The sequence below is a fragment of the Gossypium arboreum genome, chromosome 2 (genome assembly GCF_025698485.1).
Source record: "Gossypium arboreum isolate Shixiya-1 chromosome 2, ASM2569848v2, whole genome shotgun sequence".
NCBI lineage: Eukaryota > Viridiplantae > Streptophyta > Magnoliopsida > Malvales > Malvaceae > Gossypium > Gossypium arboreum.
In genome coordinates, this window is record NC_069071.1 from 9,703,399 (window position 1) to 9,729,743 (window position 26,345).

Here is a 26,345-nt window from a genome sequence, read left to right on the forward strand (position 1 = left end):
GTTGATGCTTATTATATGCATATATGCATGTGTGAAAATTTCATGTTTGAATTTTGTTAATTGTAAGTGAATTTTATTAAATAGGACTTATGTGAGAAAATATAGAAATGTGCTAGGCAAATGTAAAGTGGCCTATTAATGCATGTTATGAAAATGATGGGTTTGCATGTCAAATTACCCAAATTTTGAGCTAGTGGCCGGCCATGCTATGGGGTGAAACATGTTGTGAACATGTTGTGTTAGTGCGTTATGTTAGAAAGAATAAAATAAAGGGGTTAGTAATTAAGTAATGAAAAGGGAGGGGTGATGAAACCAAAGTTGTCTCCCCCTTACCCCCCCCATTGCCGTGACTTGAAGAAGAAAAAAAAAGAGAAAAAAACTCTCATGTTGTTCAAGTTGGCCGAATAGAAAAAAGAAAGGAAGGGAAAGAGCTTGGAGAAAATCGGCTATGGTGGTTCACTAGATTAAGGTATGTTTAATGTTGCTTTGAAAGTTCATACATCCCTTGGATGATTAGTCTAAATTCTAACTATCTCATGGAGGGATTTGGGGTTATTAGAGAGTTAGTATTTGACTAAGAGGCTTCAAAAGTTTTAGTTGAAGCCTTAATACTATTAGCATGTTGGCTATATGGATGTGTTATGATGCTTGAGGTGTTAGATAAATTTTAACTCATCACCAAGTTCTTTAAGCAACCCAAGTTAAAAGTTTCGGTATTGAGGTATCTTGAGCATTCGGCCATGGTAGGAGGTAGAAGAGAAATATGGTTGTTGTTAGATGAAGTAGAGTCTAACAAATGAGCACATATGTGCATTAGTTGCTAGATGGAGAAGAATCGGCTAGCAAGTTGTGTGCTAAGGCCGAATATAAGTTTGAACATTATTGAGTAATGTATGTATTTTGGAATTGATGGAATGGAGAGTATGCTTAAATTGTGTTATGAACAATTATGTGTTAAATCAAGGTTTGCTAAGCTAGCTATTAAGGTGAAGTGCAAATGTTAGTATTTGATTTCTAGTGTATATATGTGTATTAGCCGAGTTTTGAACTTGAAACAAAATGGTATTTAGTCAATACAAGTGACCATATTTGTAGAATGTATTAAGTATACAATCGGCCTCAACATAGACCTGCATATTCGGCCACATGAATGAGTACATAGGTTGATGTGTATGTTCGGCCATAGGTAAGCATATTGATGGCTTTATCTTGACTTAGAAAATTCGGCTAAGGAGAATATTGGCCAATATGTTGAATTTGATTCGTGATTTCATACATATATGACTCTAATGCCTAATATATAAGGGCTAAGTACCTTAAATTCCTCTTTGATGTTCAAAATGATTAAATCAATTTATTTGTTAATATTAAGCTCAAGAGCAAAGGGGAACTAAATCGGATAAAGGGAAGGAAAAAGTGATCGAATAGCCATCGAAATCATTCGACAACATCCGAGGTAAGTTTTTGAGTAGTGAAACTTAATTTACGATTTGATTAAGTCATGACGTATAATTATAACAATATACGGTGATATAATGATTCTACTTGAATCATATGTGAGTTAATTAGTCTATACGTATGATGGGTAGCCGTATGTGCATAGAAATCATGTCATGAAGCAAGCTGAATCATGCTGTTCGTATGTGGCTATTGAGCCGAAAATGTAATGCTTAATAATTGAATTGTGTTTGAACTCTAGTTATGAAAATGAAATATTGATGTGTCATGATTTATTGAATTGTGCATGGCTAAGTCCCGAAGGCATTTGTGCGAGTTACTATATCCGGGCTAAGTCCCGAAGGCATTTGTGCGAGTTACTATATCCGGGCTAAGTCCCGAAGGCATTTGTGCGAGTTACTATAACCGGGCTAAGTCCCGAAGGCATTTGTGCGAGTTACTATAACCGGGCTAAGTCCCAAAGGCATTTGAGCTAGTAGCTATATCCGGCTAAACTCCGAAGGTACTTGGTTTGGGAATGAGCGATCTTACTGTAATAATTTAAATTGATACGCTCGTAAATCCCAACGATGAGGTACGTTTCAGTATATGCATTGGAGTAGTAAATTCCTTGAAATATTAATCGCTCGATCAATTAATGAGCTTAGACCTTTAGCTAAGTTGATCTTTTGTGTATGAATATAAGGGTTGGTAATGTGAAGTAAGTATGATATTGAGAATTTGTGCATAAGAAATTATCCGTTTAGCCATATGAATGCTATACTTTAGTTGTGTCTAATTTCATGGCTCAAAACTTACTAAGCATTAAATGCTTACTCCGTTTCTTTGATTCTCTGTTTTATAGATTTTGGTTCGTCAGCTATCGGACTCGGGATTGTTGAAGTCAAAGTCGTCCACACTATCAAAGCCCTTTTGGTACACTTTTGGTTGAACTCTGAAAATGGCATGTATAGGACTACCCTTTTGTTGTTGGTCATGTGCCCTTTGGTTCTGTATAAATTTGGATAGCCATGCGAAAATGGCTTATATACACTTTGAGCATAGCATTATAATAGTCTTGTATGTTGTTCATTGAGAGGTATGGAAATGTTTGGTAACGATTAGCCATTCGGAATGGTTAATTATGATTATTTTGATGCTATGTATGACAAACTCTAGTTGATTCATGGAAAACCATGAAATAGGTAAGGTTTACCTTAAAAGCAGATGCTATCAGCAGTAGTGGTGTGGATTTGAAAAATCACTAAAAATAGTAAGAATGGAATTAAATAGTGAATAAATTATGTAATTGAACCTTGATGAATCTATTTTCATAGGGAAGTATTGAAACGATCATATGAACGGTATTTTATGAGATTTTAAAGTTTTAGTGAAACAGGGCCAGAGCGGTTTCTGGATTCCCTGTTCGGACTTAGGAAATTCATTATAAATTAACCAGAGATAGTTAGAAGTCATTCCATATATGTATAGATTTCTTTTCGAGTCTAGTTTCTTTAGAAACAAACGGCATAAGTATTGAAGCCCTGTACAGGGAGATATATAAGTCGTAATACATGAAGGTCAGAGCAGTCGAACCCTGAAACAGGGGAGACTTTAACTAATAAACTGTACTAATTGGACTTACCAAAAATTCTAGAAAAAAAATTTTTAGATGGATATATGAGTCTAGTTTCAGGGAAAATTTACGAAACTGATTTTCTAGTTTCGGAACTCAAGATATGATTTTTAAGGTGACAGTGACGCAGTTAGCCAGCTAGTCTGGAAATTTTTAAAATGGACTGTGAAAATAAGTGAATTAAGTCTATTAACCCCTCGTGTCCGACCCCGGCAACGGTCTCGGGTACGGGGTGTTACAGATTATGTATAAATTGTTAGTTAAATTCTGAATTATACGGGCTTACTAATCTATAAACCTTACTCTGTTTCTTTTTCGTGTTTGTCGGAGATATGCATCACACTATCCAGTTCCTGATTGGTACCTTTGTACTTATGGATATATGTAAATATGGAATGTATAGGCTAGTTATAAAGATGATAGTTATGGTCACTTAAGATTGTGATTTTAGTACATGTTGTGCTATATGATAAAGCCATGTGATTTGGCTTAACTTGGTATAATGTTTTGGTTGTGTATATGTACAAATATGGTATGTTTTGGCAAGTAGAAGATGGAATGGAAATCTGCAAATGTTGTCTTGATATGTGATAGGTATATGAATGGAAAATTCTTGATTATAATTTAGGTATTGGAATACCATGTTCGGTTGTCATATGGTTTGAATATTAAATTTATGAAGTGTATGAATTATGTTATTGAAGTAGGTTGATAAAGCATGATAGAATTGGTATAATATGCGTATGAGATGTTGTGGACTGGCTGCCTATTGAGTTATATAATGTTACAAATTATGCTTGTACAGGTATGTAAAAATAGGGTGGCAAAATAGCTTTGCAAATAACCTATTTTTGTCCATACGAGCGTGTGTTTCGACCGTGTGTGAGACACTGTCATGTTACAGGGTTGTATGTCCCTTGGTGTTGAAATTAAAATCAAGTCAGTGTGCTCCACACGGCCTCACACACGGGCGTTTCACTTGGCTGTGTGGCATAAGTCAATATACCCTACAGGATTGGCATGGCCTAGCACACGGCCTGACACACGGGCATATATGGCCATTTTTAGGGCACACGGACATTTGTGTTGGCTGTGCGACCCAAGTCAGAGAGTTACACGGGTAGGACATGAGCTGGGACACGGCCATGTGCTCTCATTTCAAATGTCCACACGGCCTGGCCACACGTGTTTGTGTCCCCTATTTTGAGAGAAAGTTTCTATGTGTTCCAAATGTTTTAAAAGTTATTAGTTTAGTCCCGAACCAGTCCCAATGCATGTTTAGGGCCTCGTAGGCTCATATTAGGGACAAATTGATTGAGTTTGAATGATGAATGTATGAAATGATGTTATGTATGCTAAATCGTTGCTTAATTGTTTCGTAAGTCTGGTAATGCTTCGTAACCCTATTTCAGTGTTGAATACGGGTAAGGGGTGTTACAATTCGGTTACAAAGCATTACTGTAAAAATGAAACTTTAAAACATACATATCAAATCCCAACATAAACATATCATAAATCATTCATAAACATGCATAACATCCTTTAATCAAGCCCTCGAGGCCTTAAAAACACTTTAGAAACAATTCATGACTAAATTGAAATCATTAAGAAAGTTTAGGAAAAAGTTTGAATTTTTGAACTATAAGGCACGCGGTCCTGTGGCCAGACCGTGTGACTCACACGGCTGAGACATACATCCGTGTCTCAAATAATGTAATAATCAAAATACAGATACATGGCTATGTCTCAGCCCATGTCTGTGCCCGTGTAACATTCGAAATTGGGTCACATGGCCAAGCCACACGCCCGTGTGCTAGGCTGTGTAACTGTCTGACTCGTAAGCCTTGAAACCTATAGGGGACATACGGTCGTGTCGCATGACCGTGTCTTACACACAGCTAAGACACACACCCGTGTCTTAGGCCTGTGGACATAAAATTGGTCAAAATCAAGTCATTTCCACCATCATTGCAAGCATGTACCTACAAGTTATTTGCACCCATGACCAAGGCATAACAAACATACTAAAACATGCATAAAATGACAAATTCAAATGACCAAATCCATTCAACCAATACCCACGTAAGGCACCTCAAAAGCAAGCATACAAACTTATCTATACATATGCATATTTGACCATTTCTCAATCATAAACATTTACTCAAATAACATTTCATAACATACCATAGTTATGATCATTAGCACTTACATACAAACATACCATTTGGTCACTTAAGCATGCACCATAACTTAACCATATTCACACACATCAACAAGGCACCAAAAGTACCAAGATTACATCAAACAAAGCGACATATACATGCCAAACTCATCAACTAACATTCTTTCCCTTTACATCGTTGCTACTCGAGCTGTAACATGGGTTTGCTCACACAAGCTGACGATTGGAATGTAAACCACGTGATGCTGCTCACACAAGTTGTTGAGTATCCATGACAAATGTCGGACCTCAGCCATCGGTAGGAGATTCAGGACCAGCACCCAAAACATGGTAACCCTAATGACATGTCATTTGTATCTACATATTCCTAAGGTTCAAATGGGGCTCGATAATCATCATAACATCATTTTATTTCCACATTTGATTTCATAGAAACTAATACATGAGTATATAATTCAATGTAACATTAAAATGTTAATTAATTATAAGAACTTACCTTAATGACAAAGACAAAAAAACTAAATCAACTAATCTAAGGCTTTAACTTTTCCTTGATCTAGATTCGTACGATGTTTATCTTGATCTAAATAAGAATATTCAATCCATTTAATACTCATACTATCCAATTCAGTCCAAAATTCATACTTTTGCAAAATTAACACTTTTTCCCCTAATAATTTAACTTCTTTACAATTTAGTCTTTAAGTTCGTAAATTGAAATTTAAGCAATTTAATCCACACTTCATGCTATTTGAATTCACTAGGGACCTATTCAACCTCATGAAAATCGGCATTTCACAATTTTACCATGGAATTTTACTACTTTTATAAATAAGTCCCTAAATGACAATTTCATTAAAAATCCCTTTACAAAACTTGTTTAGTTAACAACAAAGACTCATAATCTTTCATTAAACTTCAAGAATCATGCAAAAATGTTCATGAAAAACCATATATCTTTAATAATTTTACAAATTAGTACCTAGACTAGCTAGATTAAACTACAACGATCCCGAAAACATAAAAATAATTAAAAACAGGACAAAATAACACTTACATGCCATGGATTAACTAGCAGAACTTATGGTGTATTTAGACATGGATGAAATAAATAAGAAAGATAACAACCTATTCATCTTTTAATTATTTTACATTTTCAATTATTTATCAAATTACTTTAATAACCTTTTAATTAACTAATCAAAACATCAATTTCATGCCCATATTTGTCCACTAATAATAATAATGGTCTAATTACAATTTAAATCCCCTTAATTTAAAATTTCATAGCTTATTAATACCTTTAACTAAGAGAATTCTACTTTTGCACCTTTTACGATTTAGTCCTTTTCACGAAATTGAGCGTGCAAATGTCAGAATTTCTTAACGAAATTTTTATATGACCCTACTAACATACCATAAAGATTAAAATAATAAAAAAATAATAATTTAATCATCATATTTGTGGTCCCAAAGCTACTATTCTGATTTCACTAAAAACGAGTTGTTACATACTGTCTCCAATGAAGATCCACTAGTTCTTACAAAATTAGAATACAATGATTCATTGGAAGGTATTTCATCTAACTCTCCACATCAAGATGAGGATAAAACATGTTTGGAAGCTAACGCAAAGGGATTCAATTCAAAAGCTCAGTTCGAATCATTAGAGTTATCATCACATAAGCACAAGAAACCCAACCCATCAAGAGAAGAGCCACCAAAGTTAGACTTAAATATTTTGAAAAGGCACGAGAAAGGTATCGAGTGGACTATTAAAAATACTAAAAAGGGATCTATTAAAGGACAGAAGAGTTTGATTCAATCTCGAGTATTTGATCCTGGGAAACTCGAGCCTCAATGGTTAAAAGTGAGGATCATGCATCCCATCTATGACATTCAATGGGTCAGACATGTATCAAAGAAGCAAGGTATCAGAAATAATAAGCTAAATCCATTAGGGATCATCACAGGTAGGCAAATTTGTATGAATGACGAAAGGCAAGCAAAGCATAGTAGAAAGACCATTTCTTGTTGTTATTCTTTTATAAAATATTGAGTATGATTGTTGGGAAAAATTATCTCTTCTTTCTAGATGGATACGATTGGTTTGATAAATGATCATTTGACATCACATTTGTTAGTGACAATCATCAATAACATTGAGGGAGTTCTCTTCACTCTCTCTGTCATTAATTTCTTTTCAGTTTTTTTTCTTATTAGAATAAATTGCATGATTAAAAAATTTTCTTGAATTAGTACGTTAAATTAATTTTGTCTAAGGATATTGGAGCTTAAGTGGGACCATTTGTGAACCCCTACAACCTTTCCTGGGAACTTAATTTAATGTAATTTTTTGAGAAAAATTTTCTAAGTAGCTTGAAAGGAATTTTAATTTTTGTTTCTAATTTTAAGTTTATTTTCATTTTTATTTTTATGTTCAATAAGAGGGTCAAGTTGACCCAAGGTTTAATCAGTTTATTTCTATAAAATTTTATTTTAGTACAGGTAATAAAATTTTTGTAGTTTTGGGCTCTAGATCCAGAATAGTGATGAGGAGAAAAATATCCAACACTTGTTGCCCCTTCCCTTTGCAGCAGCATCACTTCCCCGCGCTACAACAATCTCGGAAAAAAAAAAGGGAATGACACAAATTAATAAAAAATGGAGGAATTTATTTTATTTCTTTTTCTTTAGTATTTATTTTTAAGCATTTTATTTTTAGTTAGTATTTTACTTTCGCACAATAAGTAGGAAATTGAAAGCATTAATAAATTAAGCTCAATGCCTCTTCTCTAATAAAAAGCAAAGTAGTGTGGTAATGTGAATGAACATGTCTAGGATTAGTACTTAAGCAGTCTTTATGACTCACCTCTCTTTTCTTGCAACTCTACTTGGTGTTCAGTTTTCATTCATTACTTTGTTTCTACAATGAGGACATTGCTTCTTTTTAAAGGGGGTAAGGCAATATTTGCATGAGTTTTAATTTTTTCTTAAGTATGATTCAATGTTTACACATAAGCATGCTAAAATAAAATGATGTCCAGAAAAAATATTTGTTCATAAGTTAGCTTAAATGAAAGTATGATTTTCAATTTTTTCTAAGTTTTTTTATATTATCTTGAGTTATGGAATGATTGTATGCTCTTAGGTTTTAAGTAGTTTTTTTCCATGAAAATTGAATTTCCTTAGAAATAGACATGCATGAAGGTTTAAGTCCTTAGAATTGACTTAGTACACTACAGGAAAATAGGGCTTTAGCGGCATTTTTAATGGCATTTGGACAAAAAACGCCGCAAAGATTATACATTAGTAGCGTTTGCAAGAAAACGCCACTAAAAACTGAGCAATAGCGGTGTTTCTGGTCCAAACGCCGCTTAAAACAGAGCAATAGCGGCGTTTTTGGTCCAAACGCCACTAAAAACTGAGCAATAGCGACGTTTCTGGTCCAAATGCCACTAAAAATTGAACAATAGCGGCTTTTTTGGTCCAAACGCTACAAAAAACTAAGCAATAGTAGCGTTTTTGGTCCAAACGCTACTAAAAACTGAGCAATAGCGGCATTTCTGGTCCAAACGCCGACACTCGTTTTGATTTGATCCAATTTAATTTTCATATTATTTTTTTTTTGAATTTGATTTTATTTTGATATTTGAAACTGATTTTATAAAAAATATAAACTACACCATTCACTTAGCTATGAGAAAGTTTCATTTTAGTTACTTAATTATGAAAAGTTACAAATTGATAACTAAATTGTTTAGAAGTTTTCATTTAAGTTACCAAACTGTTAAAATCGACGCCGTATGGCTTTCTCTAAGCCCTTAAACCCTAAAGCTTAAACCGTAAATTTTAAAAACATAAACCATAAAAATTAATCTATAAAACCCCAAACCCTAAACCCCAAAAAAATTCATATGGATGTTGATGTGTATATACATAGATATTAATGTAAAAGCTTATGTTTATAATAAATTGTGGAAGCAATACTTAATATTGATTAAATTTATTTTTTTTGGTTTAGGGTTTAGGGTTTTATGTTTTAGGGTTTAGTGGTTAGTATGTTAAGTTTATGGCTCAAGGTTTGTTATTTTGGGTTTAGGGTTTAAAGTTTAAAGTTTGTTGTTTGGGGTTTAGTGTTTAGGGTTTAAGATCTTAGTGTTTATGGTTTTAAAGGTTAGGTATTAGGGTTTAATGGTTAGGGTTATTGATAAAAATGACAAAAATTCAATTTATTTTAGGGTTTAAGTAAGCAATAATATTTTTCTTTAATAACTTTTGTACCTTGTAATATATATATATATATATAGGGTTTAGGGTTTAAATATTTAGGGTTTAGGGTTTGGTTTCATTTTTTAAAACTAATTTTGTACACAATTATAAAATTTTACAAATTAGATATATGTTTGAAACAAAAAACTTAGTTTAAAAGGAATTTAAGAAATAATTAAACTATTAAAATTTATTACTATAAAAGGCATTAGTGGCGTTATTGACAAAACGCTGCAAAAACCTTTTACTTTAACTTAAATGGCATTGTTTTAGGTTGCGTCTCTAGTGGCACTAGCGGCGCTTTCTGAAAAACGCTGCTAAAGATCAAGAATTGGTGCTAAAGATCGAGAATTAACAGCAGTTTTTTGAAAAACGCCGCTAAAGATCGAGAATTAGTGCGCTTTTTTGAAAAATGCTGCAAAAATTTTAATTAAAACGACGTCGTTTTCTTTTGTGATTTAGTGACGTCATTATGTTTACCCAAACGGCGTCGTTTTTGTTTCATTCATTCTATCCTTCAATACAAACTCGAAACCCCTTATTTTTTCCCAAATCAAAATTTTCCCCAAATCAAACCCATCTATCGTCTCCCTTTCTTTTTTGGTTCCACAGGTTTTTAAAGCTCCTTTCATTTCGATTCATATTTTGGAAAGTTATTCTTTTTCTATTATTTTTTATGTGGGTTACACTTGTGTTTTATTTTTGTAGCAAGTAGAAAGATTAAGGGATGCCAACTCAAGGCTAGCTTTTGGGAGTCGAACAGATCTGGGTACTCTCATTTAGTTGTTGTTTTGCTGAGATTGGTAATCTTAGATTGTTCTGCTTCTCTCTCTTTTCAGGGTTTTAGAGATGTTTGGGTTTCTTGAAATTTGGAAATTTGATTTAGGGCTTTTTTTTACTTCTGTTATTGATCATTTAATGAATGTATAGGGTTTATTCAAAATAGGGCTTCATAATGAATTTGTAGTACAAAATCCTTGAATAATCTATAGTTATTTTTTTGTTTGGTACTGTAAATTTTTTTGTAATTTAGTCTACTCATTACAATGAAGTTAACTATTGATGTTTATAATCTTGTGATTATATATACATATATCAATATGCATATATATATGATGAGTGTAAATGGGATTTGCTTTGACTGTTATTGTGGGAGACTGTTCATATATATATGTACACATACATATATATATACGTGTGTTAATATATGTGATGACTGTAAATGGGAATACGGGACAGTATTAACTATTATTGAGGATTATTTTTCACATGTGTGTGTACGCATGTTTGTTTATATATATGATGAGTGTAAATGGGATTGTTATAACTGTTAGTGGTGTTGTCTTTAGCGGCCTTTTTTGCAGCATTTGTAAAAGTGCCGCAAATAGTTTTGGCGGTGCTTAAAGGCCCAAAAAAACGCCGCTAAAAACTTATTTTGTTGTAGTGGTAACTTTCTTGAGGCAAAACCCTAGGAGGCATAAGAATCTAAACATGATTTAGGCATAATTTTCTTTGGATCGTTTGAGCCTTTCAAGCCTACCATATGAATTTGACCCTTGAAACTTTAGTTTAAGCCTTTAAGCTTATTTTATTGTTATTCACCTACATCATAAGCCATATTACTATCTTTTCATGTTTTATCCTTCTTCTTCTTTTTTATTTTTTTTGCACCTATCTTAACTATACTTGTCTTGGTAAGCAAAGATTGAGGAAAAATTCAAAAAGATGTATATGTTCTCCATGTTTTTAAAAACAAAAAGAGAAAAATATTAGTTCAAATGGCAAATAAAAAAAGAGCAAAATAAATACTCAAGATATTGAGAAGTCTTGTTGAGAATAAAGCTTCAAATTGAGTTTGGGGGTGTTGAAACCCATTAGTAGGAAGGATGTAACTCAAAAAGATCCAAGAAGAAGTTAAGGTTAAGATTACTGAACCTAAAAAGTCATTTTTTTATCCCTACCTTGAGCCTAGCCTCATTACAACCCTATAAAAGACTTATTGATTTTGATAATTATGCCTACTACATTGGTAGAGAGGAATTGCTAAGTTCAACATATGATGACCATTAATTAAACCTTGTCATTGTTTTGCCTAATTGATAAGGAAACTTTGATTGAGTGGTAAATATTATGTATGATCTTGAAAAGAATACACACTATGACTTATGCTAGCATTTTCCCGTATTTAGTATAATATTTTGAAATAATGTTTGCATGGGAGCGACTTATCAATAAAGAGAGTTTGTGAGCATGATTTTGTTTATGTATGTTTGATAACTCTTGAAAAGAGTTACATTTCATGCCTTTAGACCTAGCTAATTGCTTGTGCTTAAGTACATTTAGTTACATTTTAGGACATTTCATTCGTATTTTGATCATTTCATTAAGAGCTTAGATTGTGCTTAAATATTATTATTTGTTACTTTTAATTGCATGTGGAAGGGTTGTGTTTGGTGGTTTGGCAGGTGCATGTTGAGGAACAAGAAATAAAAGAGTGAAAGTTTGGCGGGGCAAAAGGTTGAACATTTTGTCAATACAAATGTCGTGGCAATTCCAAGAAGATTGAGTCAACACTCAACGCATACCAGTTTTAGCTCAACTGTACTTGTACTAGAAAAATTTGCCTAAAAAATAAGAGAAGATAATCCTGGGCTGTTGGTTTATATCCTAGAAAAAAAAATTTAAAAAGAAGATAATCTTGGGTTGTTGAAAAAAAAATTTAAAAAGAGAATATAAACATGGGTTGTTGGATTTACCTTAGGGAAAAATCCTATAAAAAGCCAAAAGAGGAAACCTAAAAAGGACAAACAAGAGGGAGAGATCCTTAGGCAAGAATAGAGGGCAGTAGTTGGGCAGTGACTAGAAGAGGAAGACAAAAGCAGTCCCTCTCAGCCATCGCAAGACACTATACTATTGGAGTGTGAACTGGAAATGCGAAAGCTGTCTTCCCAAAGTCTTCCATATTTCTTACTTTGTTCTTCCATGAGTTGAATGATGAAAATGGTGTTAGATGTTATTTTGGTTTTGAATTTTATTTTCCAACCCATGAGCTAAATCTTATAGGGTTGGGATTACTTGATGGAACTTTTCTTTTCTTTAATGGTTGAAACATAGATTCAAATCAATTTACTATTTAATTCAATTGTTTTATTTTAAATTGTATGTGTGCAATCCCTAGACATAGATAACTGTGCAGCATGCCCATAAACTAATTTAATTCTAAAAAGGTTAGGTTAGTTGGATTGATATTGAATGATATGAGCAAGTACTCGATCGATACTTGCAGTAGACTCTAGACATAGAGCAACATTCATACAAAAGGAAAACAATACAACGTACCATATTAAGGCTTATAGACACGGGCAAGGTAACTTGAGGTTTTTGCTCTCGAAAGAAGCAGACCATTTTAGAGCTCTTCTGAGTAGTAAACTGAGTATGATTTGCTGAGGCATTATTGACAGTAAAGGTAGATTCTTAGTAATCCCGACCTTCTGAATCAACATCGTATATCCCTTATTCTTTGCCATAGTATCCTTTCCACATCATTATTAGTTATTTATTTTTTTCTTTTACATAATATTCTCATAGTAATTCTCATAATTACCATTACATTTCTACTCTCGTTTTGCCATAGCATTTCCAGTTATTCATTAATTCCATGTATTTCTTACATCATGATTCCACTAATTGCCACTGCATAGTTATCATTGAATTTTCTATAGCATTAATCGCATTCTATTATAATAACTTTACCACTTTTGTATCTCAATCCGATCTTCATGGGAATGATACACATTCATCACTTTATTACTTGATCTAATGTGTATACTTGCACAAATCGCATATCATTTCACACGCAACAATGTTTATATACAAAAGTTGATTCTCCTTAAGGATTTTATATTAACCTACTACAAGATTGTCTTATCTAAATTTTTGCTGACGAGTAATGGGTTAAGTTTGGGGGTGTGTAAACTCTAATTTATATAGGGTTTTTATGATTGTTTTTTGCACCTTTTAACATAAAAATAATATAAATTTCGAGTATTTGATAACTAATTGAGTGAATTTTGTTTATATTTCAATAATGGGCATCATTTAATGAAGAAAGTTATTTTATGTTATTTTAATAAATTTATGTATAATTTAATTATTTTTGGCTACTTATTGATTAATGCAGTTGCACCAAGGAAATTATGCATGATTTATTCATAAAATAAATTTACATGGACATGCCCAAATTCATTCTACATGGACGACAAACATATTTAAAATGGTCATGAAGAGGTTGTTTTTGATACAATTGAAAATGAACCAATTGATGGACAAGTCTAATAAGCAATTGGGTCACCAAACTGTCCAAACAAGGTAGAACAAGCCCAAATTCGGCAAAGGCATTTGAACTACTCAAAAATTCATTTTTGGGAGATTTACTGGAGGTCCCCACACTTGTAAACAAATCAGAAAACATCCCACCAACTTTGGCCAAGAAATCGTCCACCCCTTACTTGATTCAAGCATGATATCATGCATGAATCAAGCAACCAAACAACTCCCTCTTCAACAATATGTGGTCGATCAAGAAAAGGAGTAAATGGAAGGACTTTTCACACTATTTTTAGTGAACTCATCCACCAACCTTTACTATAAATATCCACCTCCATTCCTCATTTCAAATCATCCCCCATCCCTCACTTAACAGTCATCCTTCATTTCCACTCATCATTCACTAACCTCTCATTTTCCCTTATTCATAAACCATCTATTTTCCCCTTCATTTAGTTAGCAATTCCTTGAGAAAATTCTCTCTTGGCTGGCCACCTTGAGGAGCATCTTGCGAATGAGCAATTACAAGGATCGAAGGAAGCCACCACAATCAATTCCAGAGGATTGCCATAATTATTCTGAGTGTTTTCTACATTTATCTTTATTGTTGTTCTTGTTATTCAACTGTTTTTAATTTGCTTTTATGTTTTTTCATTAACAATGTTAGCTTAATTTTGCTTAGCTAGGATAATTGCATCAATTTAATAAAGTTTATTTAAATCACTTTATGATGTTTTATGCCTCAGTCGATCATGTTTTCAATTAAACTCAAGCATGTATTTCTTTCATATGTGACTGGATGCATTAGAATTAGCTAAGCGATTCTAACTAGACGACAGCTAATGGACATAATAGTTGAAAAGTGCATGTTTAATTTAGATCCTAACCTGACTAAATTAAAGGTTCATAATAAATTTAACGAGCTCTATTATCTTGCATAGTTTTTAGGTTTATGTGATTAAATTATTTCAAACCTAACCCACCCTGTTACTTCACATGAATTCTAAGAAACCCTTAGTTGAATATGATTAGTAAAATGCATGTTTTTTCTAAGTAAAAGATTCCAAGGGACTTAAATCAGTTTCAAACTCATGAAAGATCGAGTTGTCATGGAATATTTTCCAAAACATTATTAACATGATGAAAATGAACTAAGTTAATTGATGTGATTATTCTAGCCTATTCATGTTGTTGTTGTTGAAATCTTGTGAATTCTGTTGCTAATTCTATCTTATTCATTTTATTGTATACATTGCATTTAGGGATCATTTTGCATCTAGAGTTATTTTTACTTAACATCAACCAATCAAAGTTATTGTGTTTTTCTCACCAATTTGTTAACTTTAATTTTACAAAATATTGATTAACACATACAGTCCTTGTGGAGACGATAAATCTTATACTTACTTATTACTTAATAATGATTGTGTACGCTTGCACAAACCACGCGTTACAGTAGGTAGGGGCTTTTGGTCCAAAAAATGTAAAGTTGTAGTTCTAGTCCCTTAAAAATGCAAAATTTATTAATGGTATTTTGTTTTCCAACAAGCATAACTAAATTTTAATTAAGGTCATGATTGTCATTGTTAGGTTAAGCTAGAAAAGACTATAAATACTACTTTATAAGTCTTTTGAAGGAGAGAACATATTATTATTTTTACTTTCATATTACTAGTTTAGAGTTTCTTTTCTTTTCTTTTAATTTAATTTAATTTTTCTCTTTTCTTTTACATTAGTTATCATTTTTATTTTTATATTTTCTTCACTTTTGTTGGAACCTTGAGGTTGGAGATGGATTAAACTCTCGTGCTTCATTGGATTTTTATCTATTAATGAACATTTTCTTAACCCTTATCTTTTATATTATATGTCTATCAAGTGTTTGTTCAAATGCTAGGATGGAATTTAAGTTTGATCGTGTGTTGAATGGTTTTATTGGTTAAATGATGAGTGAGTTACTTAACTAAGTTATAACCTATGCTTTGATTTTTTTTGTTCAATTTAATTGAATTGCATATTATACAAGAATTGACGCCTCTAGTTGAAGATTTAGATAGACGAGACCGAGAGGAGATTCTATCATGTAGGACTTTAATACATTTGTACTAAGTAGTGAGACTGAGAAGGGAGCTTAAGTGGTATCTTTTAGTTTAGACTGAGACCGAGAGGAGATTCCTAGCTAAAAGTGGCAATCAATATAATCAACATAGGTTTATTAGCTTAGTTAGTAATTAATGAATTGTTCGATCATCATTTCAATCCATTTGCTTTGTTTTCTAGTAAAAATGAAGAAAGTTTGTTTGTTATTTTTATTTGTTAATTTAGAATTTAGGGCCCGTTTGTTTGACTGAAAATGGTTATCGGAAAATGATTTTTGGAAAATCGTTTTCGGAAATTGATTTCTGGAAAATTGCTTACTTTTATTGAAAAACTAATATTTTTTGGTGTTTGGATGAATCTATGTAAAACATTTTCTATTGTTTGGTAGATTTTTGAAAATATTTCATAAAAGCTGTTTTAAATGAAACAAACATACATTTAAGAATTGATTGTCTTTTCATAGTTTAATTGCGTTTATTTTATATCTATTAAATTTATATTTTACAATGTTTTTAAGTATATTGTAATGATTTATTTATAAATAAATGCATCAAATTAAATATTAAGAACAAGTGCCAAAGAAAAGATTCAAAGAGAAAAAAATCAATTACACAAAGAAATTCCTTGGTCTAAGAAAGTAGATTACACAAGAATATGTATATTTGGTTTTAGTGGACACTTTTGCATTAGTCAAAATAACCATGTTAGCTGCCGACCATAGTTTTGACCTCAAATGAATGGTTATGGCAAAAATATAAACACTAGAACTGCCATTGTTATGCCAGTTGCAACTTCTTGCAAGGACAATCTTTTAACACCTGTTTTAGCATTACAGAAAGGGTTCAATATCATTTGTGTCAAAATAATCTCAAGGATTGTAGTAGTTAATAAAAGTTATGCAGTGGACACTTGAAACAAGCATAACAATGATCAAAGTTGATAGCAACTCACCATCATTTGCAGTGATGGAAAAGTTTGAATAGAACTAGTAATCATGGTACTACATACTCCAACTTAATCCATACACCTACCATCCTCTCTTATTTCTAATTGTAGTTCTAAATGTCATTAGTTGAGTATCCAAGAAACTGTTGCAGTCAGTTCTACTTATATCCCTAGTGCACTGAGCCATGCCATACCTCTTCCCAAATTATCCTGCATCCAACACTGCTACATGAAACATCGAACTAAATTATAATAAGAATGATAGCAAATCATTCAACTAAAAAAATCATAAAATGGTAAAAAGAATTAAGCAACAGAAATAACAACTTAGAAACAACCAACGTCTAACAAAGATATGTTTATCCCATTGTTACAACAAGCAAATTGATAGTACAAGAAGATGTTAAAACAACGAATCAAGTTCAACCATGAAAATTATATTCAACACTTCAAACCAGAATATCCAATGATCAAGCATAAGAATCTGAAAATTCATTTGAAATCCAAATTTTTTTGAGAAGCCATAGTTTCACTTATAAGATTTTCGAATTTGATCCTATTATAAGTCCTCCAAATTTGATCAACAATTTGAACAACATGATAGGAGAATGCATTCTTTCTAAACTTTCCTTTTATCAAGATTCAATAACTATTTTGATATTGTATTAAGCATACAATTAAAAGCTTAAAACATAACATACATGTTTGCAATGTAACGACCCGAACTTTAAGGTTATCGAAAAATGTATTTTGGTCTCTGTTTTAAAAAAAATTGATTAGTAAATATAAAATATATATATATATGAAGTTAGTAGAGTGGTTAATTAGAGTTTAATTAAGTGAATTTAGCTTAATTAAGAGTAATTAGGAAAATGACTAAATTGAATAAAGGATAAAAGTTGAATTGTAGATTAAAAGAAAATAAAAAGGACCAAAATGGAAAATAGACCATTTAGTATAGTTGAGGCGGCAAACAATGAAAAATCTAAAGATTTTTCTAGATTATTGTTGAATTATAAATTATAAATTATTATTAACTATTATTATTAAATAAATTAAAAAAAAAGAAAAGAAAAGTGACAAATGTATGGTTTTAAATAGATACACATGTATTAATAATATACACATGTATAAATATAAATAAGTATTACTTATTATTTAAGTACAAATAATATTATATATATATATGTATATAAAACAAAAGAAAAAAAAAAAAGAAGGAAGAAACATAATAGTAGAAACGAAACAGAGAGGGAAGGAAGGAAAGAAAGAAAAGAAAGAAAAAAAGGAAAAATTTAAGGTTTGAAGCTTGAAGTTTAATTTGGTAAGTCAATTAAGTCATTTCCTCTTAAATTTGATGTTTTAGAAGCTTTAAAACAAGGTTTTATTAAAATTAAGTTGATATTTTGAGAGTTTATAGATTTTCAAGTATAGTTTATGTTGAATAAAATAGTGAATTAAGAGTTTAATTGAGTGAATTTCAAGCTAGAATTGATAATAGGATCAAATTGTAAAGTAAGTTATAAGTTTTATGTTGTAGGGACTAAATTGATGAAATTTTGAAATTAGGAAAATATGAATATTTAAATGAGAGTATGGATGAAAATTGAATAGAAATAGAATGTGAATTGAATTAGAAACGTAAGTGAAAATTAGTTAAGATTAAATTGAAATTAAAGTAGAAAATTGAATAGAAAATTCAATTAATTAGATATAAATTAGTAGTGAATTAATGAATATGAATTGTTTTAATTTCCGTAGCTAATGTTGTCTCGAGAAGTTTCGGCTAAGTAACGAAATAGCAAAGTCGACGAGGAAAAGCTTGGAAAAGCTTGGAAAATACGGTTTGTATTTCTATAATCCGAACTCAGTCATTATTTGTTATATTTATATACATATGACAATTGTTAGTGTTAGAATTAAGATGTTTTACAATTGAAATGGATTGATTTTGGTATGTGATGAATTTATCAAATTTATATTGATTGAAATCATTTTGATTGAATTTATATTGATTGAAATTATAATATATATATATATGATCTATGTAAAAATTTGAATATTGAATGAATGTTATATTGAAAAATTATATTGATTGGAAATATAAGGAATTGATATGAATATATGAGATTTGTGATAATTGAATATTTGATATTGAAAAGTGAATTGAGTTGTATTGGATTATGAATTAATGTGAATAATTGAAATATATTTGTTGAATTGAATGAAAATGTATGAAATTGTGAAAATGTGTGAATATATGTGATTATTAGAATGGTATATTGATGAAAGATTTATTAAATTGAGAAAGTGAATCAAATACCCTATTAACAGTATTGAACTAGATTGGATACAAATGGCATGCCATTGGGTTTGTGATGTGATGAGGAGATTTGTAGTTCGGACAAGAAGATGTTTCTATTATTATATACTTCGGTTTATCCGAAGAGGCATTTAATGCCTTATTGGTGTGATTGGGAGGATATGATATACTGGTGTGTTATGGAGGATTTATAATATTCCGGGTGTGTTTGGGTTGGATATTCTGGTGTGTTTGGGAGGAATCCACGTATCTATCAGAGTCCGAGTCTTGTTAATAGGGGTAAATAAGTGAAAAGATAAATCGAGTGAATTTGATTGACTGAGCTATTGGAATGAAATGAGAAATTGAATTGAGAATTGAAATTGAGATATGAGATGGAAAACATGAACCAAAAGGTTCATGAAATGAGTGAAGTTCAAATGGATGATGATTGATGTTAGAATGAATTAAATGGTATATTGTTAAGAAGTAAAGTGTGAATACAAGTGAATTGTGAATATATTGTATAGAAATTATACGGTAAGTAAATGAAAAGAATTAAACAAATATGTTATTGTGTTTATTATATGACTTGTACAAATTTTTATGGTAAGTAAATAAAATTTATCTATAAAATAAATAAATGAATACTTATAATTGTTATTGTGATTTTAAGTTTAATTGTTATATTATTAAGTGTTCGGATTATGGAAATACCACTGAGTATTCCATACTCAGCGTACGGTTTGTTTCCGTGCGCAGGTTAAGTAAAGATAGAACGTTGAATCAGCATCCCAGGCCGATCCCAAATTCAATGAGGTAAAGTGTGTTAATTATGGGTAATGGCATGTACCTAGGATGTCTTATGTGCGTGTCATTTTGAAATTGTAAATGTAAGGATGAAATAAATAAATTTAAGGTTGGTTATGGTATAAAATAGGATTTGAATAATTTGGTATGAATTTGAATTTTTATGAGACAATGTCAGATTGATTTCGGAATTCCCTATTCTGAATTGGGAAAATCATTAAAAATTGTATAAAAATAATTATGGGCTATAATTTATATTCTTAGAATCCTTAATGAGTCTATTTTCAAGATAAATAAACGGGAACATCACTTGAGTCTTGTGCTATGAGATAATTAAATTTTAGTAAAGAAAGGTCGAAGCCGTCAAATAGCAGACCAGGGGTAACTTTGAGGAATAAACTGTACTAATTGGCTAAACCAAAAATTCTGAAAATTTTATGATAGAAAGGTATATGAGTCTAGTTTCAAGGAAAATTAACGGAACTTAATTTGGAGCTTCGTAGATCCAGATATAAATATTTTAGTGACTGTTGCTCAAGAAGACAACTTTGACATGAACATAAGAAAATAATGGAATTGTGTGTAATTATTCTGTAAACTCCGGTAATACTCCATAACTCTCTTCCGGTGATGGTTTAGGGTTAGGGGGTGTTACATGCAAAGCTAAGAATGAAAGTGAAAGCATATAATTGCAAACATCAAAAGCCCGCTAGGAATAAATAAAATCAATTAAAAGAAAAAAACACAATTGAAATCAAATTTACAACAAGTCATTGTTTTACTTATAAGATTTTGAAGTCATGATCTCAATGCTAGTGTACAAATTCTCAATTGCAAACAATGGGACTTTTCATTTTCCAAATAATACTTTGACACTTGCGTTTGTCATATATCGGGATATAGATACAAAAGTATGATGTGATCCTTCAACACCCAAAGACCAATCATTCTGAACATCTAAATGATCAGCAGAGGATTGACTCAAAATGAAAAGAATCCACGAATCAATTTCAAGACAAAACAGTTTTCTTCATGTATAACTAGAAGGAAGAAATTAAATTTAAAGATAAAACTTACCATAACTGATAGTTCTTAGAGTTAGAATTAGCAATCCATTGAAGAAAATCCAACTCCTTGTCCAAATAGGCATTAAGTGCTTCGAGCAAGTTGTCTAAAATGACAAACCTTCATTAACACCACAAACAACAAAGATTTATATGTTTTGAGCGTCGAAAAAGAGGCCATTAATAGAAGAAACAACAAAAACAAACATATATAAAAAAAGTTACAGATTTACAGTGAGGCAGAAGGCACAAGGGGAATGTTCATCGGCTTTGTAGATGGCTTAGAAGCAATCCATGGTTTCTTCCTTGTATGCTATGGGGATGACGGGGTTAGGACCATAGTCTTGGGGAAGAGGCGAAAAGGGGAAAGAAGTCGATGACAAGCATTGGGTCAGAGTCGTAATGAAGGGGAAGAGGAAAAGGGTTTTTCTTTGCTAGAATGTGAAGAGAGAAAGATTGGAAAATGTCTTACTGAAAAAAAAAGGGGTAAGACATTTTCCTTAAACCAAGCCTCATTTTTCTGTGTTTTGGAGAATGATTTACATGAGTTTATTTTCCACCAAACAAACACCGTAAAATAAGGAAAATATTTTACGGAAAACGTTTTACTGGCAAACGGACAAAGCCTTAGCTTTAATATATTTTCATATTTGGCTTGCTCTACTAATTTCCAACTCAATTAGATTAGTAATCGCTTAGCTCGTGATTAACTTGATGAACACATTTACCAATTCGATAATCCTTTGGGTTCGATCCTTAGATTACTTCCATATTTTGTTGTAAAAATTTTTATATTGCAACTCGACACAATACGCTTGCAGTTAAAACTATGCTTTTAAATTATTTATAAAATTGTTTGTTTTTTATGCACGCACCACAATGATCAAAGGGTCCAAGGTATCGATATTTGGCTTAGTTATTTCAAAACAGTTGAGTCATCAACCAAAACTTGTCTTATTGAGGTAGATATGTTTGTACTTCTCCCTAGAGGTACCTATACCTCTACTTCAGTCTTGGCCAACTACATTGATTTGGCTTGTTATGACTTTCTATAGCTCATTTTGGGTTTCAGACATTTCCAATCACTTTCAAACATTTTCTAAATGATTTTAAAATGTTTTTAAAGCCTCTCCATTATTCTAAACTTGATTTAGCTATTTTACAAAAATGATTTGAAGTTTGAAATTTTAAATATTTGCGAGATTTTCAACTTATATGTGCTCCGGTGACATCTCCCATTTGTATCGGACGTCAAGATGGGTGAATGGTGTTACACCCTTAATGAATAATGAATGAAAGTTGTGAAATGCCTTTGGGATTTGAATGTGACATCTCTTTCTTGGATCTATTATTGAATCGAACAAAGAATGTTATAGATTTGAGTTCATTTTATATAATAAAAATAAAAATTCAATTATTAATTCTAATACTATGAAATTTTAAATAACAATAAATCAACTCTTAACCAAGAAATTAATATTAGAATTATTTTATGGTAAATATTGCATGAGATAAATAAATTTATGGCATCCATTAGTTAAATAGTTGTTTTAGGGTAAAAAAAAAGCTAGTACTATGTTACAATTTTTAAGGTGTTGAATTAATATGATTTGTTTTAATGGTATGTATTTAATTATTAAAGTGAGTCTAGTAATTAATCATCTATATTTTATAAGCTCATTAAATGGTAGATGTTGGTCATGAGTTTTAAAGCTACTCAATATATTAATTTGATTAAAAGTGAATTAATTTAATCAACAAATCAATATATTAAAAAATCAATATTTTAAATTTCAAAAGGTTTATTAGTGATAATGATATTCATTAGTCAAAAGTATTATAATGTTGCGTTTGTAATCATAATTGTGCACATCAAGTTAAAATTGAAAGTATTTTGACAAAACTTACTCAAAGAATAAAGGAAAATATTTAATAAAAATAGAAAAAATAAAGATAAATTATTGAATAAAATAGAAAAATTAATATATAATTTTGTAACTACATAGTTAGTAATATTAAATGATGTAATTGATAAATTAAGATGATTTGCATCAATTTTTTTTGTATTCTATATTAATGTATTAAAATAGGAACTTAATTTTGATTATTATTACGATTATATTTTCCAAAATTTTAAAAAATCCCACAAATATAATATTGAATGGTTTATTATTAGTAGTGAAATTAATAAATAATAATAAAATATTTCTAAAAAATTGTGTTAAATAGAATATTAAAGGTAAATTTCATATAAATATAAATGATTTTAGATCTTTTTATACTATAATCATGTTTGACTAATTAATATTGATTTAAAGTAATATTTTTAAAAAGTTTTCTTATCAACATTAATGGAGGTAGGAGTAAATATTGTTTTTTTTAAATAAGAATAAGTTAAAAGAAGACTATGATGCCTTCATTTGTTTTTAAAAGTATTATTTTGATTTTTGGAAATAGTATTTAAAATATCAAAATGTTAATTTAAATTGACAAAGAATGATGAACTTTTAAGGAACTATATTTAAATTATTTTCAAATTAAAGGGACTGATTATGCAAAAAAATAAGTAGTGCATTGCTCAATTAATGATTAAAGGGACTGTTATAAATGGAATATCAATTAAAAATAATTATAGATAATACAAATAATATATAAATAATATTTAATGTAAATTAAGTAGATAAATTAAATTTCTATTAAAATAGATAAATTAACTTTTAAAATTATTATTTATCTAATTAACTATTTATTTTAAACATAAAATTATAAAAATGTATATATCCATTTAATTTAACTACTTGTTAAGATAACAGTTAATTATAAAAACAACACTTTTAAAAATTATTTATTCATTGAATTTAACTTATAAAAATAAATTATTTATTTAATTATCTTAAAAATGAAAATTATAAAATAAATAAATAAAAGCATCACTTATCACAATATTTTTGTTATCTTTAAAATGGATGACTTTTCTTTCTTAAAATTAATGACAGTTTTTTTATACAATCTTATTATAGGTTTTGATCTTCTTCTTTTTTTTTTTTTTTGCATAATATTTAGAATTATTCATAGTCCCTATATCTATCAAGCTAAAACTCAATCGATAAATTAATAATAGAAACATAAGATTTTATATAAAGTAATGGCATGATGAAAGAGAATACGAACAATTGGACATATACCATCGAACAAATGTTGGGAAAAAGAGAATAAAGTAAGGGAATTTTATAAAGTTTAAGGACAGGACATAGAATTATTTAATTTTGAATCAGAAAAATAATGTATTGAATATCAAAATTTTATTAAAATAATAATTAAATAAATTTTCTAAGTGACAAGCAATCCTTCTAATAAATTAGAGGGATAACAAATATTCTTCAATGTTGTTGTGTCCTACAAATAAAGGATAGTGTTTGATTATATTTTATTACTTTCTTGTGTGGTAGAAAATACATGAGGATATAAGATTTCAAAAAGTAATAGAAACTGATTCCATCTATTTCATTGATTTTAATTATTAAAAATATAACTACTTGTATTGTTATATAAAACATTTTTTATCTTATATATTAGGTCTAAAATTTAATCGAAATTCATAATTAAATTATTTATATTATTATATATGATTTTGGTAATCTTATAAATATATAGTAAAGTTAAATAAAAATAAAAAGTCATTTCATAAATATGATTGGTTCAATTGATTAAGTATTCATTAGAACTTTATAAATATTAAGTTATTCATTTGACCAGTCAAACTAACTTTGGATTTGAAAAACCTCTCCTCCCTCACCTATTTTTTTTTTGAGAAATTAAGATTTATGTCAAAACTATATATGAACTTTGGTCCAATATATAGTGTCATACATAAATTTTAAGTTTTTGTAATTTTAAAAGTGAATGTTGATTTCATTCAATTTTCACATTGCACTAATAAAATTATCGACATAGCACCATTTTACGTTTATACAGTGTTGGATCTTGACAATAAATTTTAGAGGGATCTAATTAAAATTTTAAAATTTCTAAAGTGTTTAATAAATTTTAAAAAAATTGGCAAGCCTAATTAATTTTTTTAAATTAGGAGCTTAATTAGAATTTCAAAAGTTTTAGGGGTTAATAATTTTCTTTTAAAAAAAACTTTCAAAAATTTTAAAAGGCTTAAGATTTAAAAAAAAATTGAAGGGCTAATGAAAATTTTAAAATTTTGGAGGCCATGTTACCATTCACCCTTACGTTATATATTACATGCGTGAACAATTATATCTAATCTAAAATAAGATAGTAATATTTATTTTTAAAATTTATATACATGAACTTTAATTTGATGTAATTATAAACATGAAATTTTAATTATTGTTTAATTGTATACTTGAAACTTTAATTTTATTTAATCATAAACATTTAGATAAATAAATACATCAATTTATTTTTATATTAGATAAATATAATTATTTATGTATGCAATATATAACTATAAAATGATGTTATATCAGTAATTGTATTAATAATTTACAAGAATTTGATCAAATCAAAATCTCATGTATAAAATTGCACAAAATCAAAGTTCATATATACAATTGCATATTAAACCATAATTCATGTATAATTTTAGGATTTATCCTAAAAACATAACTAAGTAAAATAAAAAAATCAAATAATATAGAAACTTTAAAATTTACACAACTCTTATTAGTGAAGATTCAATGCAATATAATTTTTGCTTTAAAAATGTATAATATGAAATAGAAAACAATTTAAAATGGAAAAAAATCATTCTCTATAAACTAATTAAAAGAATGATTGCACAAAAATAAAAAATATTAATTTTTGAAAAAAATAAAATGATTAAAAATTATAAAAGAAGAAAATATAGTTATTTATAATTTTAAAAATTAATTATTTTAAGTAATTTAATTAAAGTTAAATTAAATTTGAAAAGATAGTAAATATAGATGAGTGTATAATAATATTTTTTATCTTTAAAATTTAATGACGAGACACTATTTTATTAGTGTCTAAAACCTATACCTTTTAAGATTATCTTAATATAAGTTATTCCTAATAATATATGATATTATTTTATTAATTAGAACTTTTAGAAGATGTAACCTAACTAATTAATTTAACATTAATACTATCACATTAATTAATAGTTGATTATTATTAATTTTAGTATCATTGCACAATAATTATTAATATACTAATAAATTAATTTAATGTCAATTTAGTAATATAATAAACAATAAAAATTAATCTTGTCAGTTT

General features: G+C 29.6%; 2 long non-coding RNA genes across 2 annotated transcripts; one reads left to right on the top strand and one right to left on the bottom strand.

Annotated features, from left to right (window-relative positions):
* Positions 1-16,782: 16,782 nt before the first annotated feature.
* Positions 16,783-21,195, bottom strand: LOC128283188 (uncharacterized). The gene is made up of 2 exons (XR_008273535.1): positions 21,088-21,195; positions 16,783-17,108 (listed from the first exon to the last, which is right to left on the bottom strand). It is a non-coding gene; the product is annotated as an uncharacterized LOC128283188 (long non-coding RNA).
* LOC108460873 (uncharacterized) lies at positions 18,071-20,137 on the top strand. Its single transcript, XR_001867681.2, has 3 exons — positions 18,071-18,222; positions 18,660-18,742; positions 19,963-20,137. It is a non-coding gene; the product is annotated as an uncharacterized LOC108460873 (long non-coding RNA).
* Positions 21,196-26,345: the final 5,150 nt, after the last annotated feature.